This window comes from Theobroma cacao, chromosome 4, assembly GCF_053813885.1.
Source record: "Theobroma cacao isolate CCN51 chromosome 4, ASM5381388v1, whole genome shotgun sequence".
Taxonomy (NCBI): Eukaryota; Viridiplantae; Streptophyta; class Magnoliopsida; order Malvales; family Malvaceae; genus Theobroma; species Theobroma cacao.
Genome location: NC_142642.1, coordinates 19,803,148 through 19,821,106, shown reverse-complemented (window position 1 = coordinate 19,821,106; position 17,959 = coordinate 19,803,148). Strand labels below are relative to the sequence as shown.

Sequence of the window (17,959 nt, the reverse complement as noted above, 5' to 3'; positions counted from 1 at the left end):
AAAGTATGAGGTATTTCAGGTTAGCTCCTGTTAACTATTTTTTTAATTCTCTACCTTTTTACTTTTTATCAGTATTTTAAGCATTGAAAGGAGTTCAGAAGAAGCTTGAGTAGTTTTAGTTAAGATCCTACTACGCAAGTGTACATATCGAGTAGACAGTATAATAGCAAGTAGAGTATCAATCCCTAGAGAATTGCTTTAAAATTTTACTAAGTACTAAAATTAGAACAATTTAATCTTATCCAAATAATAAAAATTAATTTATTAGCTAAAACTAATTAACTAAAATTAAAACCAATAATAAAAAAATTAAAATAATAATAACTTTAGAAAATATCAAATCAAATAGCCTAAGATTACAATATCCTTCACACTTCATCTAAATCTTACCTCTCTTCCTTAACTTATTTCGACTGGTTGAATTACTAACCTAGAGTCCTCAATTATTTATAATGGTCTCCCGACTCGTCCTATGAAAATATCTATTTTAATCAAAACACTATATCTCTATGTGAATTGAAATTAAAACAGACTCATTAAGTTCAGGCTCTAATCTGGTCACATATGGTCTATAGGTATATCCCTATCCTATACGCAAATCAATTAACATGATCATATGCCATCCCAATTTTAGTCTACTCTAAACTCCCTTTCCCAAGTTTGTTTAGGTTCCTAAATCAATTTAATTGGTGGCCAAGCAATTAAAAGCATTAAGAACAAATTGAAATAAACAATTCAAATCCCATTGAAAATAAGTAAGATAGAGATTAAAAACTTAGACTACATGTGAGTTCAATTGCAATCCTAGAAAAAGAAATTTAGCTACTCATAATCATAAAATAAAATAACATTGTATAAAATTCAACCTTTGAAAGTATCAAGAACAATAAAAGCTAAGGAATAAAACAAAACAATATTTGCCGTCTTGATCTCCAAGTTTTAGCCTAAACTTCTAGTTTCTTGAATCTCCCAAAGGTTCTCTAGCTAATATTGTTAAACATATCCTATTTATACTAATAAACTTAACCTAGAGTTCCTTAAGCTGACCTAGGGTATAATTGGGCTTAAAAGTATAATAAGAGGCCCAAAATTCAATTGTCAATCTTTACAAATTTCCATTCCCGGCACAGTACGTCTAGCTATTTTCTGACATGATTTTATCTATCTTAGAAGCAGAATTGGGCAAAGTGATCTCATGAAAGTTGTAGCTTTGTCTCTTAGCTTTCCACTGATCCATGAATCGCATCATTTGAAGTCTTGTAGCTCGATATATGGCTAAAATACTGAAGCATATGCAAGTAGATTCTAGGTCTTTTAACATCTTACTTTCCAAAATTAAGCCCAATCACTTTTAATTCCACAAAAGAAATATAAAAACTAATAAATCATAACCAAATTAAAACGAATAACATAAAATTAAAATAACTAACTTAAAAGTAACTTAATTATAAAAACAACTAAAAATAAGTAAATTATAATTAAAAATTGAGGACTTAGCTAATATTTAATAATAAAATTAGAATAAAATAATATATAAAATAGAATTATCACACTCCCAAACTTAAGATTTTGCTAGTCCTAGAGCAAAAGAAAACTACAAAAAAAAATAAACATAAAAAATTCTTGAACAAGAGATAGAAGTACCAAATCATGATTTCTCAATTTTTTTCTTAGAAATTAACTCAAATTCCAACCTAAGGTAACATATAGCTAATCCTTAAATTCATGCATCAATTCAAGTGAAAACTTATTTTTCGAATAGACTTCTGTGTGTGTTAATGCTCTCTTACAAAGAATATCATGCAATTTGGATTAGTTTATGCCAATTCTAAGAATAGATTAGTACTATGATCCCATAGGTTTGCTTTTCATCTCTCTCTCCACTAATGTAGAGTAACACTTATTGAAGGATCAATAGGTCTTTATCAAGCTTGTAATGTAAGGCTAGGGTCAAGGTATGATAAAGGATATATTTGGGCTCAAATTCACCCTAAGCACTTAATCAATCTAGGACATATAAAGAGCTCAAATTTTTTATATGGCACCTTCAAATTTGAAGTAAACTTTCCTTTGTACATAACACTTTATTTCTTTTTTTTTTCTTCATCTCTTTATTTTTTTTAACCCCCAAACTTATTTTTTGACAATTATAAACTAGGGGTAATTTTGCTAACAACCATCACTTCTTTTTTTTTCTTTTTTTTCACACCTTTCTCCCTCAATTTATCTTTAAGCTCAAACCATTCTTTAGAAAGATTAAAATACTTAGAGGGTGAAATGTTCAAATTGCTGGAATTAAATAAATAGGCCATGGCTAATAAACTGTGTAATTACAAAGAAAAGGTAAATTAGGCTTAAAAAGGGTGACTAAGGATAAATATAACAAGGTAGGCTCAAAAAGGCTCAAACGGTCCAAAGATGGCCTAAATCACTTTCTATCCTAAGTGTTATCTAAGATTTCGCCTCGAGAGAGAATCAAACAAATTCTAGAGTTCTTGAGTTCACTATACTTTTTCATCAACATAAACTTTCTCTAAATCACACAAAAATTCTAAGTAAACGAGTATAGTGCTCAATTTGTTGGAAGTCACATTCTAAAATAAAGCTAACACAAAAATATCACATAAAATTAAATCATAACTATATGCTTCCCAAAAGCTAAGAATCAAAAGATAATTAAAATATCATCCTAGGATTGGGAAAATCATGAATGAGGTGCAACTATCTCAACTTTTTTTTTTTGAAAACACAACAAAACATGCAAAATATAAATAAAACATGCAAGATATAACTGCTCCCCCAAACTTAGAATGAACATTGTCCTCAATGTAATAAAAGAAAATAAAAAAAAGGACAAGAATACTCCCCTACTTTGAAGCTGTAGTCTGCATGTCCTCTGCATGGCCACCACCCATCATCAACTCTCAACAACAAAGCATTCATCAATTAGATATGTAGCAAACGAAAAGTTCATGAATCCATTATATGGGTAACAAGAAATTGGCACTAATCTTCAAAATTTTTAGCACTCTAAGCATTAATTATGAGGAAGTCTGAAAAACTCATTAACAAACATGCATAATTGATTCATTCAAGGTTCAAAAATTATAAAGTTTGCCATAAACACCAACCTCATCCTTTGTTTACACAAAATAATTGAAAACCAAGTGTTTGAAGGAGTACTTACCTTAGGAGTGCAAGATTTAAAAAAAAAAATCCAAGTAGAAAGAAAATGCAAAAATTTGGAGTGAAAAAGAGAAAACAGAGGAAGGTAAGAGATTGGCAAGAAGAGGAATAATGGGAGTAGGGATGGTAGTCGAAGAAGAAGAAGAGTAACAAAAGAAGAAAAGAAAAAGAAAAAAAATATAAAAAAAATAAAATAAAAAAAAAATTTTCAAAGCAAAAAATTTTTTCACCTGTAGCTTTACGCTTCGGGTTTGAGCGTCGTGGCTCTCAGGGTTGAGTGTCACGGCGCTTAACCTTTCTACCAATCGTTGTTTGTTCAGCATCGAGGTGCTCCAAATGAGGGCTGCGACGCTGAAACATTTTGTTTCAGCGACTAATTGTTGCTTCGTCCAGCCTTGCGGCTCTCCCTTTGAGGGCCGCGGCACTGAAACATTCTGTTTCATGCTGCAACATTGATTTTTTTTTTTACCAATTACCTGCAAAAGGAAACATAAAAAAAATAATAATAATAAATCAAAAGAAATAAATTCTAACTAAACTAAAAATAATTAAAAAAAAAACTAAAATAAGTAAAGTTTAGAAACTTGGGTTGCCTCCCAAGAAGCGCTCGTTTATAGTCACGAGCTTGGCTATAGTGCCCCCTTTTTCAGTTCTTCATCCTCAGAATATGGTCTAAGGCTCATCCCATTAACCATGGTTGTTCTTTTATCCTCATTATAAATCTTAATTATTCCACAAGGATAAGCCTTTACTACTTTGAAAGGACCCCACCATCTTTCTTTGCGTTTCCATGGAAAAGGCTTGAAGTATGATCTAGAAAGCAACATTACTTGTTGTCCAATCTCGAAAGGACAATTAAATGGTGGTGGAGGATGCTCCGTTGGTGATTGCTCAGCTCTCATAGGCGGAGGTGGTGGCTTAAACTCAAATATTGGTGCTTGCTCACTTATAGGTGGAGAATTAGGTTCACCTTTTCCTTCATCAATTAGCTCCACTCTATAGTAACAATTTGTAGAGCTAGGATGTTTATTTGCATTGAAAATATTAAACTCAACTACCTTTTCTCCAACTTTAATAGTTATCTTGCCTTCCCGCACATCAATGATTGTGCCTGCGGTAGCCAAGAATGATAGTCCCAAGATTAAAGGAATTTCCAAATCTTCTTCCATCTCAAGCACAATGAAGTCCACTGGAATGTAGAGATGCCCGACTTTAACTAATAATCCTCAATAATCCCAACAGGATACCTGATTGTTCTATCTACTAATTGCAAAGAAACTGTGGTAGGTTGTATCTCATTAAGTATAATTTTCTTAGCAATTGACAGAGGCATAATTGAAACACTTGCACCCAAATCACATAAAGCTTTAGTAAATTTAAATCTACCAATAGTACAAGGTATAGAAAAACTCCCTGGATCTTTAAGTTTTGGTGGAAGCTTGTTCTAAATTATTACGCTGCACTCCTCAGTAAGTGCCACTGTTTCAAAGTCTTCTAGTTTCCTCTTCTTAGTTAAGATGTCTTTCAGGAATTTGACATAACGTGGCATGTTTTCCAAAGTTTCAGCAAAAGGGATGTTTATGTGAAGCTTCTTGAAGACATTGAGGAATTTTTCAAATTGTTTATCAAGCCTTTGTGTCACAACCCGAAACTCCCCATCGAGCCCGTGACAACCGCCACGAGGCCTCGACAGACATTCTTCACCCCGAATGCCTATCGAAACCCCGTAAGGCTTAGCATCAACTTTCGCATCTCCCCGATGAGCAACAATTATAAAATCTCGCATTTAAAAAAATCATAAGTCATTTTCAAATAAGAATAATAAAATATTATTTTCTGGCTCATGGGGCATTTTCGTAATTTTTTTGTCAAAAATCTCAAAACTTGCTAAAAATGTAATAGGTAAGCAGAAAATATATATTTAATGATTTAAAAACAAAATAAGTATCTAAAACGTTCATTTGAAAGCAAATTGTTAACAACTAGTACTATTCAAAAATAATTAATAAAATATTCTATTTTCTCATAAAATAAATTTTTATAGAAATATTCGTAAATAATTTTTCGCACATGAAAGTAAAGTAAAAATTGTATGAATAGAAATACAGATAACCAAAATATAAGTTTTGATCTGCAATGACACGTGGGCTCCAATTGACCAAGAGGATGTAAGACTGTGAACTCTTACTTTCTATAATGCAGTTCCGAGCTTAGTTCTCGTCCTACTCGACTATCTACAAACTGTCCTGAGCCTGAAAAATGTATAGGAAGAAGGGGTGAGATTTTATAATCCCAGTGAGTAAACATATACCATCTAAAGTATCTAAAGCCGAGTAAATGGAGACAATTAAAATAAGTCATCATACCGTAATTTCATTACCTTTCAGTTCATTTCAACCAAATAAAATCAATCCATATAAATCGAGTAATCAACTTGGCTTATGAATTTCTTAAAACTTTGACTCGTGCCAAAACTCATACTCGGTGATACCTTGCGCAGGGCATCTAACCGAGTCCGCCAAGGCTATTAAAATTTTGTATACACTTAAAATATATTTTAGTTTGAGAAAAATACAGTCGTTCCTTGGCGTTGGCTGAGTTCCCCTTCACGTGGTGGTTTGGCGTGAAGTGAACCCTAAGCTTTACCCCAGGAGATACCCTACGCGCCTCTCCGTTCGAGGTAATAATATAATGGAGTTTACCGTGCCCCTCTAATAGGCTGGTCCACGGAACCCCCTCTGCAGTAAATAATTAATATATACTCCACCAATTCAATAAAATTCATTCTAGCATGGCATGGCAATTTATCACAATCTAGCCTCTCAAGGCTGAATACACAATACAAATAATTCTGACACCAAAATCAATTTAGCCATTCATGCTCATATATTGTCATAAGCCATTCAATTTAAAACCATAAATTTACAACACAAGCAGGCAGTCTCCAATTACTCTATTTTCAAAACCAATATTCGATTTTTCAGAAAATTTATAAAATCATTTTATAAAATCACAATTTCTCTTAAAACATAGCAATTTACCATTTAAACTCATTTTTTTATAAAATCACACAATTGTATAAAACTACTCTAGATAATTAAGACGATAATAAGTTTACTCACAGTATTAGGAGTTGAAATACTCCTATCTTCCGCCCTCGGGTGCAGTCTCTTACCCGAAACAATTGACTCACCACCTATCCATAATCCATGACACAAAATTCAGTAAATTGTGTCAATTTATCATAAATTATTTCAGGCTCTTATCCATGCGTATGCACTAGATAGGATTTGAAATGTCTAGACAATCGCTTAATTGTGGTGTCCGACCTAACTCGCCTACACACGGTGTAAATTCCTAAAATCCCCAATTCGACTCCAATTCCATCCATTTCAATTTCAATTATCCAATTATATCCACAATACCTCAATGACTGTGAATTTGGTCAAATTTATCAGTCCCGACTATAAATTATGCTTTTACCCCTAGTGGGTAAAAATTTCAATTTATTGCACCGAAAATTCCCATTTAATTTCCAACCTCATAATTCATCATTTTTCCACCCAATTCTCTTAAAATAAAGTCAACCTCATCCTCACATACCATTGGCTAGATTCGGCCTAGGGAAATTCATGGAGAAGATAAATATTTTTCTTGTTGTTTTACTCATAAACATGCTAAACTAACACTAAACACTAACATAGCTCAAAATCAAATTTATCTAACAACTTTCTCTCTCTAAACCCATATGACCAGAATTCAAATCATCCTCAAATCACATGATTCAACCATGAAAAATGATGGAAAATGCATGGGAAAGGTAAAGCACAAGACAAATTTAAGAAATGTTACCTTTTTTCACTTGATTTTTGAATTTCCACCTATTTTCCCTTTAAATTTCTTAGCTAGGGTTTTATTTTCTCCTTTCTCTCTCTTGTTTCTTGCTTGGCCGAATGTTGAAGAAGAAGAATGGGTGGGCTGATTTTTTTATGCCTTTTTTATTGTTTAATGAAATAATATTATTTTATTCATATTTTAAATATTTTATTAATTCATTTTTTTCACCATGCATTCCCTTTGACTTATCCAAGTCTTAAGTGAAATTTCCAGATTTTCCCAAAGTTTTGGTGGAGCAAATTTTTCAAAATTACACTTTTGCCCCCGAACTTTTCAAAAATTACATTTTTGCCCCAAAAATTGAAAATTTGCCATAATGCATAATTTGCACTCCTCATACTCATTTCACACTCCAAATAATTAAATTTGATCAAAATCCTTTCAAAAATTAAATTTTCGATTTCAAATGGCAAAATTACCATTTTACCCTTTTTCTCCAAATTATACCGAAATTAAAATTTTTCACTTCTAAACCTCAAATCTTACTCCAATAAGTCAAATGGGGCCAAAAATCTTTTCTAAAAATTTCCATTTTGTCCTTAGCTGGCAAATGACCATTTTACCCCTAGATAGCGAAAAGTTCGGTTTGTCTTCAAATTGATCCTCGAACTTCGAATCACCATATTAAACCATTCTGGGACTTTAAAATTCTTAATTTCATCGTAAATTCTCTATTTGATCTAGTTCGAGGCTTAACTCAACTTTGTTGTACCTCTAGGTACAATACCGACTTTTGTAAATTTTTTTTTTTCGGGACTCTCTTAGCATGCAAACATGCTATCCATCACGTGTATGTCATGACAAATATTTTTATAGAGTCGCGCTTATCATCTTCTCCCCCACTTGGATCCACCATATGATCCTTCTTCTTGACTGATTTCGACATCCGGTTAAATATTAATATTTTAAAAATTTTATCTTGTCTCCTTGGTACTTGAAATACCTTATTATGCCTCACTTGACTTCTGAATTGCCTTTTATCTCACAAATTCTCTTCTGATAAAATTATTATTATTTTATTGTTATTTTCTCACTTGCGAAATATTTTATCCTAAACTACTCCTTTCGTCTTTTATCACTTTTAAACATTTTAATTGACCTCAATTTGCATTCGATCAACTTTATTTATCACTATATCAAAGTATGGGGTATTTCAATCTCCCCCACTTAAATAGAATTCGTCCTCGAATTCCCGTCGATGTTGCGTTATCAATCTCCTTCTATTATCCTACTCCTTGTTTCTTCTATAGGGACATTCAATTTATTCACCTCGTTCACCTTCAGTTCAATTAAATGCTTTATTTATGGCACTTATCATCCTTTGGAACTGGATCAGTAATACTTTTCATAACCATGATCTCTTATATCGAGACACTAAGCATGCCTTTATCACCATTATTAAATTTGAACCATAACTTCACCTCAATTATACTGATTTCGATCACATATCATACTTACTTATGTATACCTACTCATCGTTTTATTAATCCGCTCCGTACCAAATTTCTCAACCTTGATTCATCCATCTTATACTGGTCTATACACTTCCTTTAATAGAGTTCCATTAAGAACTTAAACAATCCAAGGTTTACCTTCAAAGTCACTCATAACTTTAATCGTTCATTGCCTGTCCGTTAACACTTTAGCTCACTAACCTCTCTGGACACTATTTCAAAATCTCCCAATTACTGATAACCATTCTTCACTTTAGTTAGTAAAATTATCAATTTCATATATACATAGATACATGCATTTTCAAATGTCAACATCTCTCTTCATATATAGGAATCCATGTGTTCACATGCTTTGGACTACATTCCCCCTTTATTCATCCGTATCCCAATCCTAGTTTCAATATAATAATTCTTATAGTGCATGTCAACCTTCTTATTATACTTGTGTATAACTTCATATCATTCATATCATTTCCAACCATATGTTTGAGTTTCCTTATACTATATATCATTCACCACAATGTCATCTCCATTGAATTATAATCTATTATGCGTGTATGCTTTATAATCCTATTGATGCCTCAAAGATTTATCTCAACTTGATCATTGCATCTCATGCAATACCACAATTCCGAAGAGTCATCCTTTTGTCCTTAATCATCTTTCATGCCTCTATATTACCTTGTATCTTTCTTGCATTACGATATTGATTTGTCACTTAAGACTCGAACCCATTTGAATCATGTATGCCTCAAGCATTTTCGAATTCCAATTTTCATAATATATTGGGAAAGTTTCATTATCTGACTTCATTTTCAGGGTCAACTTCTATTATCCTTTGTTCCACTCCTTCATATGAACATAACATCATTCTTCCTTAACCAATTTATAAATTGTACTTGAAATTGTAAAACTTAAAACTAGATTCTCCTCAAGTATTTTTCAATGTTAATACTAATATCACTCTCAGCTTACAGCGTCCTTTTTATAAACACATAACTTAGTGCTTGCTTTAACGAGATCTAAAGTAAAACTTCTCTTGAGTTTTTCCTTGGGAATATCTATCTTAAACTTATGTCTCACAGCATATGATCCCTTAACTTGTGATTTAGCCGTTAGGCTTCTCAGCAAGTTTTAAAAAATTTTATGTTTCATACTTGCTGTGTATGATTATAATCTCTTTTCAAAGATGTTTATGTATTCCTAAAACACTTAATCTTAAAGATATATAAATACGTACTCATCCATTCAATCCCTAACTCATCTTCAGAGGTTTCCAGGGTGCCACACAATTAGCCTCTTGTTGTTACTAACCCTTGTCATTTTACTGTATCAAAACAGATATTACAAATTCTCATAATGATATTCTATATAAACTGATTTTTTTATACCAGTCTCGTAATTCTTCCTTCACACTTTCATTACTTGGTATCTCATCTCAATATAGTCATCTCAAGAATCTTTCAAATTTTTTTCTTTTAATTATATGCCTATATGCAAGGCAATAAAGAAGTTTTCAATTCATTTGGGTAAACATTCTCCAGAATATTTAAGACTCCCAAATAACAAAACACAATGACCAACAACCAAAATTCAATTTATAAGCTCATTATCGTGTCACTCCCATCTTACTCATGTATCATAGGCGTGAGGTATTCGGAGCAGTATAATGTTGAACAGTCAATGCTGAAGTACTGTAGCTATTAGAAATTTTCCCATAAAAGCTATTTGTTTGCATTCAAAGTCACCACATCAATCATTCTCAACCAGTGGTTTCCCTTTTTAGATATATATCATGAGGTCCATAAGTATAGGTACCTTCTATTTTCTTATCATACACATTAAGCCAGATTAATACTTCCATCTCATGTCATCTTTTGACTTTTATCAACATTCATAAAATTCCACCTCAAAACATCCTTTCCATACAGTGTAATAAATTCATGATAAATATACCACTCCACACATAAGTTGCTTACTATCTACAACTTTCCTCAAATTTATTGTCATCCCTATCCAATTATCTTCTTGACTTTCGGTATAATTAACTACGAAAATAGCCCGGCTTCCTCCTCACTTTATTCTCACAATCCTTACTGAATCAAAATTTTTTATTCCCCATATTCTATAATTTAACTTCATTGGGTTATATTTGTGCCCAACTATTATCTCATATTGTCATAACATCACTGAATAATCCCCTTCATGCTTAAATTACAATCATTAACGTAATCACATTATCCATTCCGAATGTCATTTATAACCTTATTGCTTCCTTCTATAACCTTCCTCAATAATTATATTACCAATTTATCCCTATCATACTAAAGATTCTCATATACCTTCAGTTACTTAAACAGCCATTTTATAATACATTCTAGTCCTATACTTTAAAAGTCAAATTATTTTTAATTCTTTGTACAGATAATTATTATCTCTTTTACACAACATCTACTTAGAGTTAAGGTAGTGTAAAATCCTACGAAAATATTACATGTCCTTGGGATCATCATCTTAATCTGATCTTATCGGAAGATTCTACTCCGAGTCCTCCTGAAGATTCTCTTTCGGGTTTTCCTCCTCCTGAGATTTTTTTTTTCCTTTGCTCCTCAATCCAGGCTTGTTGTATTCTCCTATATTCTTCATCACTCACCGGTGCAACATTTTTTCCACAACCGGGAGGAAAATGTCGTACACTTGACACTTTTCTAAGGGGTCTACTTGCCACTGTTATTTTCTCCTTATCCTTTTCTGGTTGTCCCCTTACATTTCTCCCACAGCCTGGTGGAAAGTGTCGGACTACTCTCACACTCTTCCTAGAACGAATACCTCCTTCGGCTATCCTTAATTTCCCCATTTCTTTAACATGTTCCTTAGATTCTCTCAAAAGGGAACCTCTCATGCTAACATTAATATTATCACTATCTGCACTTTTTGGACTACTCGATTCGGACTGCCATCGGCTCCTAGCAGTAGAATCTAGCAATCGCTCGCTATCACTATGAGAGGTATCGAGACTACCACCTCTTCTAGACATGGTGTGTATGTCACCAGTGCACCTCAAAACCTATATGCAATCAAATAGTAATTGCTTAATTATTTATGCATCTCAAAAGTAGGTAGATTTCTATATGTAGATGCATACATTCTATTTAATCTAACCTAACTTAACTTAATTTAACTTAACTGGACTTGGGGCCACGCAGTGTCAGTGTAGATTCCTTAAAACAACTTTAAAACCAAAGACTTTAAAATCCAAAGCTTTAAAATCAAAAAATCTGATCTTTAAACCATGCTCTGATACCAATAAAATTGTCACAACCCGAAACTCCCCATCGAGCCCGTGACAACCGCCACGAGGCCTCGACAGACATTCTTCACCCCGAATGCCTATCGAAACCCCGTAAGGCTTAGCATCAACTTTCGCATCTCCCCGATGAGCAACAATTATAAAATCTCGCATTTAAAAAAATCATAAGTCATTTTCAAATAAGAATAATAAAATATTATTTTCTGGCTCATAGGGGCATTTTCGTAATTTTTTTGTCAAAAATCTCAAAACTTGCTAAAAATGTAATAGGTAAGCAGAAAATATATATTTAATGATTTAAAAACAAAATAAGTATCTAAAACGTTCATTTGAAAGCAAATTATTAACAACTAGTACTATTCAAAAATAATTAATAAAATATTCTATTTTCTCATAAAATAAATTTTTATAGAAATATTCGTAAATAATTTTTCGCACATGAAAGTAAAGTAAAAATTGTATGAATAGAAATACAGATAACCAAAATATAAGTTTTGATCTGCAATGACACGTGGGCTCCAATTGACCAAGAGGATGTAAGACTGTGAACTCTTACTTTCTATAATGCAGGTCCGAGCTTAGTTCTCGTCCTACTCGACTATCTACAAACTGTCCTGAGCCTGAAAAATGTATAGGAAGAAGGGGTGAGATTTTATAATCCCAGTGAGTAAACATATACCATCTAAAGTATCTAAAGCCGAGTAAATGGAGACAATTAAAATAAGTCATCATACCGTAATTTCATTACCTTTCAGTTCATTTCAACCAAATAAAATCAATCCATATAAATCGAGTAATCAACTTGGCTTATGAATTTCTTAAAACTTTGACTCGTGCCAAAACTCATACTCGGTGATACCTTGCGCAGGGCATCTAACCGAGTTCGCCAAGGCTATTAAAATTTTGTATACACTTAAAATATATTTTAGTTTGAGAAAAATACAGTCGTTCCTTGGCGTTGGCTGAGTTCCCCTTCACGTGGTGGTTTGGCGTGAAGTGAACCCTAAGCTTTACCCCAGGAGATACCCTACGCGCCTCTCCGTTCGAGGTAATAATATAATGGAGTTTACCGTGCCCCTCTAATAGGCTGGTCCATGGAACCCCCTCTGCAGTAAATAATTAATATATACTCCACCAATTCAATAAAATTCATTCTAGCATGGCATGGCAATTTATCACAATCTAGCCTCTCAAGGCTGAATACACAATACAAATAATTCTGACACCAAAATCAATTTAGCCATTCATGCTCATATATTGTCATAAGCCATTCAATTTAAAACCATAAATTTACAACACAAGCAGGCAGTCTCCAATTACTCTATTTTCAAAACCAATATTCGATTTTTCAGAAAATTTATAAAATCATTTTATAAAATCACAATTTCTCTTAAAATATAGCAATTTACCATTTAAACTCATTTTTTTATAAAATCACACAATTGTATAAAACTACTCTAGATAATTAAGACGATAATAAGTTTACTCACAGTATTAGGAGTTGAAATACTCCTATCTTCCGCCCTCGGGTGCAGTCTCTTACCCGAAACAATTGACTCACCACCTATCCATAATCCATGACACAAAATTCAGTAAATTGTGTCAATTTATCATAAATTATTTCAGGCTCTTATCCATGCGTATGCACTAGATAGGATTTGAAATGTCTAGACAATCGCTTAATTGTGGTGTCCGACCTAACTCGCCTACACACGGTGTAAATTCCTAAAATCCCCAATTCGACTCCAATTCCATCCATTTCAATTTCAATTATCCAATTATATCCACAATACCTCAATGACTGTGAATTTGGTCAAATTTATCAGTCCCGACTATAAATTACGCTTTTACCCCTAGTGGGTAAAAATTTCAATTTATTGCACCGAAAATTCCCATTTAATTTCCAACCTCATAATTCATCATTTTTCCACCCAATTCTCTTAAAATAAAGTCAACCTCATCCTCACATACCATTGGCTAGATTCGGCCTAGGGAAATTCATGGAGAAGATAAATATTTTTCTTGTTGTTTTACTCATAAACATGCTAAACTAACACTAAACACTAACATAGCTCAAAATCAAATTTATCTAACAACTTTCTCTCTCTAAACCCATATGACCAGAATTCAAATCATCCTCAAATCACATGATTCAACCATGAAAAATGATGGAAAATGCATGGGAAAGGTAAAGCACAAGACAAATTTAAGAAATGTTACCTTTTTTCACTTGATTTTTGAATTTCCACCTATTTTCCCTTTAAATTTCTTAGCTAGGGTTTTATTTTCTCCTTTCTCTCTCTTGTTTCTTGCTTGGCCGAATGTTGAAGAAGAAGAATGGGTGGGCTGATTTTTTTATGCCTTTTTTATTGTTTAATGAAATAATATTATTTTATTCATATTTTAAATATTTTATTAATTCATTTTTTTTTCTAGCCATCCATTTGTCCTACTTTTTCCACCATGCATTCCCTTTGACTTATCCAAGTCTTAAGTGAAATTTCCAGATTTTCCCAAAGTTTTGGTGGAGCAAATTTTTCAAAATTACACTTTTGCCCCCGAACTTTTCAAAAATTACATTTTTGCCCCAAAAATTGAAAATTTGCCATAATGCATAATTTGCACTCCTCATACTCATTTCACACTCCAAATAATTAAATTTGATCAAAATCCTTTCAAAAATTAAATTTTCGATTTCAAATGGCAAAATTACCATTTTACCCTTTTTCTCCAAATTATACCGAAATTAAAATTTTTCACTTCTAAACCTCAAATCTTACTCCAATAAGTCAAATGGGGCCAAAAATCTTTTCTAAAAATTTCCATTTTGTCCTTAGCTGGCAAATGACCATTTTACCCCTAGATAGCGAAAAGTTCGGTTTGTCTTCAAATTGATCCTCGAACTTCGAATCACCATATTAAACCATTCTGGGACTTTAAAATTCTTAATTTCATCGTAAATTCTCTATTTGATCTAGTTCGAGGTTTAACTCAACTTTGTTGTACCTCTAGGTACAATACCGACTTTTGTAAATTTTTTTTTTTCGGGACTCTCTTAGCATGCAAACATGCTATCCATCACGTGTATGTCATGACAAATATTTTTATAGAGTCGCGCTTATCATCTTCTCCCCCACTTGGATCCACCATATGATCCTTCTTCTTGACTAATTTCGACATCCGGTTAAATATTAATATTTTAAAAATTTTATCTTGTCTCCTTGGTACTTGAAATACCTTATTATGCCTCACTTGACTTCTGAATTGCCTTTTATCCCACAAATTCTCTTCTGATAAAATTATTATTATTTTATTGTTATTTTCTCACTTGCGAAATATTTTATCCTAAACTACTCCTTTCGTCTTTTATCACTTTTAAACATTTTAATTGACCTCAATTTGCATTCGATCAACTTTATTTATCACTATATCAAAGTATGGGGTATTTCACTTTGCTTTTTCAACCTTTGTGGGAATGGTGGTGGAGGGTAATTTGCTTCAGAATTCCCTTGAATTTTAGCTTGCCCATTATCTGTCTTTTCCATTTCAACTTCTTTTTCAACAATTGCCTTGTCATTATCTAGATGCTCCATTGAAGATTCAATTGATTTTTCATTCACCCCTTCGACTTCTTTTCCACTCCAAAGTGCAATTGCATTACAATGTTCTTTACCTTTGGGATTGACTTCTGTATCACTTGGTAAGGCACCTTGGGGTCTATTGTTGATGGAGTTTGCAAGCTGTTCCATTTGGGTCTCGAGATTTCTCAAGGAGGCTCCATAGCTTTGACTTATGGCATCAGTCTTGGACATATATTGCAAGATAAGTTCTTCCACTTGGGACTTCTTTTCAAGAATTGGTGGTCTAGATTGTAGTTGAAACCAGGAGGCACGTTGGGGTTTGAATTGGAAGGCCTTGCATTGTTTTTCCATGAAAAGTTAGGGTGGTTTCTCCAACCAGGATTGTATGTATTAGAGTATGGGTTATTCTGCTGTTTGTTGAAGTTCCCCACAAATTGGACTGATACAAAATTGTATGAACATTGATCACTTGAATGGCCATCTCCACACATCTCACAAACTACAAATGAATTTTGAACTGCATGAACTCCCAATGTGTCAAATTTCTTGGACAGTGCAGCCACTTGCACAGCTAAGTTGCTAATTGCATCAATCTCATAGGCTCCAACAGCTTTTCTCGAACCTGACCTTTTTGAAGGCCATTGATAATTATTTGAAGCCATCTCTTCCAACAAATTATAAGTATCTGCAGCATTCTTACTCATCAATGCCCCACCAATAGCAGCATCAATTGTGGTTTTAATTGACCCAACCAGCCCATTGTAGAATGTCTGAACTTGCAACCAATCAAGAATCCCATGATGTGGACATCTTCGCAGTAGTTCTTTAAACCTCTCCCCAGCTTCATATAAGAACTCACCAACAAATTTTGTGAATGAGGTGATGTCGTTCCTCAACTTTGCAGGTGGAAAGAACTTTGCGAGAAACTTTTGAGCTAAGTTCTCTCATTTAGTGATAGACCCATTGGGCAGTGAATTAAGCCAGTTTTTTACTTTATCCCTTAGAGAGAATGGAAACAGTCTCAACCTAATAGCATCATCAGTTACTCCATTGTATTTAAAGGTATCACAAATGTCACAACTCAGTACTCCCCTCGAGCCCGTGATAACCACCGCGGTGTCCCGATCAACACTCATTACTCAGAATGTCAACCGGAACCCCGCTAGGCTTTAATATCAGTTTCTCATTTCCGCAGTGAGTAACCATTTCCAAATATCATGTTCTAAAAGATTCAAAGCTATTTTCAACTTAAATCAATAAAAAAAATGATTTCTGTCTCACAAGGGCATTTTGGTCATTTTTCCTCAAAAATCTCGAAACCAGCTAAAAATGTAGTATGCGAGTGAAAAACACATATTTCATAATCAAAAATAAGTTTAGATGTCCAAAACATTCATTTAAAGTGAAACTATAACTATATGAATATAATAAAAATATTCAATAAAATATTCTATTTTTTTATAAAACAATATTTATAGAGTTACCGGTAAATAATTTTTGTAGCGTAAAAGCTAAATAAATTCATACATACTGTTAGACAGATAACCAAAGTATAAAATTTAATTTACAGTGACACGTGGGCCCACAAATGACCAAAAGTATCAAAAACGGTAAACCTACAGTTTTTGAGGATGCAAGTCCAACTCTAGCCCTCAACAAAGTGAGCTATCTACTGACTATTCTGAGCCTGAAATGGGTGGAAAGGAGGGTGGTGAGATTATATAATCCCAATGAGTAAACAAATGCCATGTAAAATATCTAAAGCTAACTAAATGGAGACAAATTAAAATAGATTATCAAATTGTAATTCATCACCTTTCAACTCATTTCAATCAAATAAAATCAATTCATATAAATTGAGTAATCAACATGGCTTATGAATTTCTTAAACTTTGGCTCGTGCCAAAATCACTCTCATACTCAGTTGTCAAGGATACCTTGGTCGATGGCTATCCCAACCGAGTCCGCCAAGGCTGTTAAAAAGTTATGTACGCATAAATCATGTTTTTATTTTGAAAATATAGCCGTTTCTTCGCGTTGGCTGAGTTCACCCTCACGTGGTGGTTTGGCGTGAAGTGAACTCTAAAGTGTTAACCTCAGGATTTATCCATCTGAGCCTCTCATACTGAGGTATGAATATAATAGGGTTACCGTGCCCCCTCTAATAGGCTGGTCCACAGAACTCCTCCACTGCAATGACTAATCAATAACCCACCAATTCAATAAAATTTAACAGCATGACATGACAATTTTATCATTATCCAGCTTATCAAGGTGAACAATAGTTTATACATATTCAATACAAATACCAATTCAGCCATTCATACCAATATTGCCATAAGCCAATAAATTAGAACCATAAATTCACAATTCATCAAATGGTCTCCAATTACTCTATTTTCAAAGCCATCATTCAATTTCAAGACAATTTATAGAATCATTTCATTTAAACACATTTTGTTTATAAAACATAAAGATTTACCATTTAAACTCATTTTCCATAAAATCACAAAATCAGATAAAAATCACTT

General features: G+C 33.1%; 1 non-coding gene across 1 annotated transcript; it reads left to right on the top strand.

Moving 5' to 3' along the window:
• The first annotated feature begins 16,220 nt into the window (after positions 1 to 16,220).
• LOC148763154 (small nucleolar RNA R71) lies at positions 16,221 to 16,327 on the top strand. Its single transcript, XR_016026134.1, has one exon. It is a non-coding gene; the product is annotated as a small nucleolar RNA R71 (small nucleolar RNA).
• Positions 16,328 to 17,959: the final 1,632 nt, after the last annotated feature.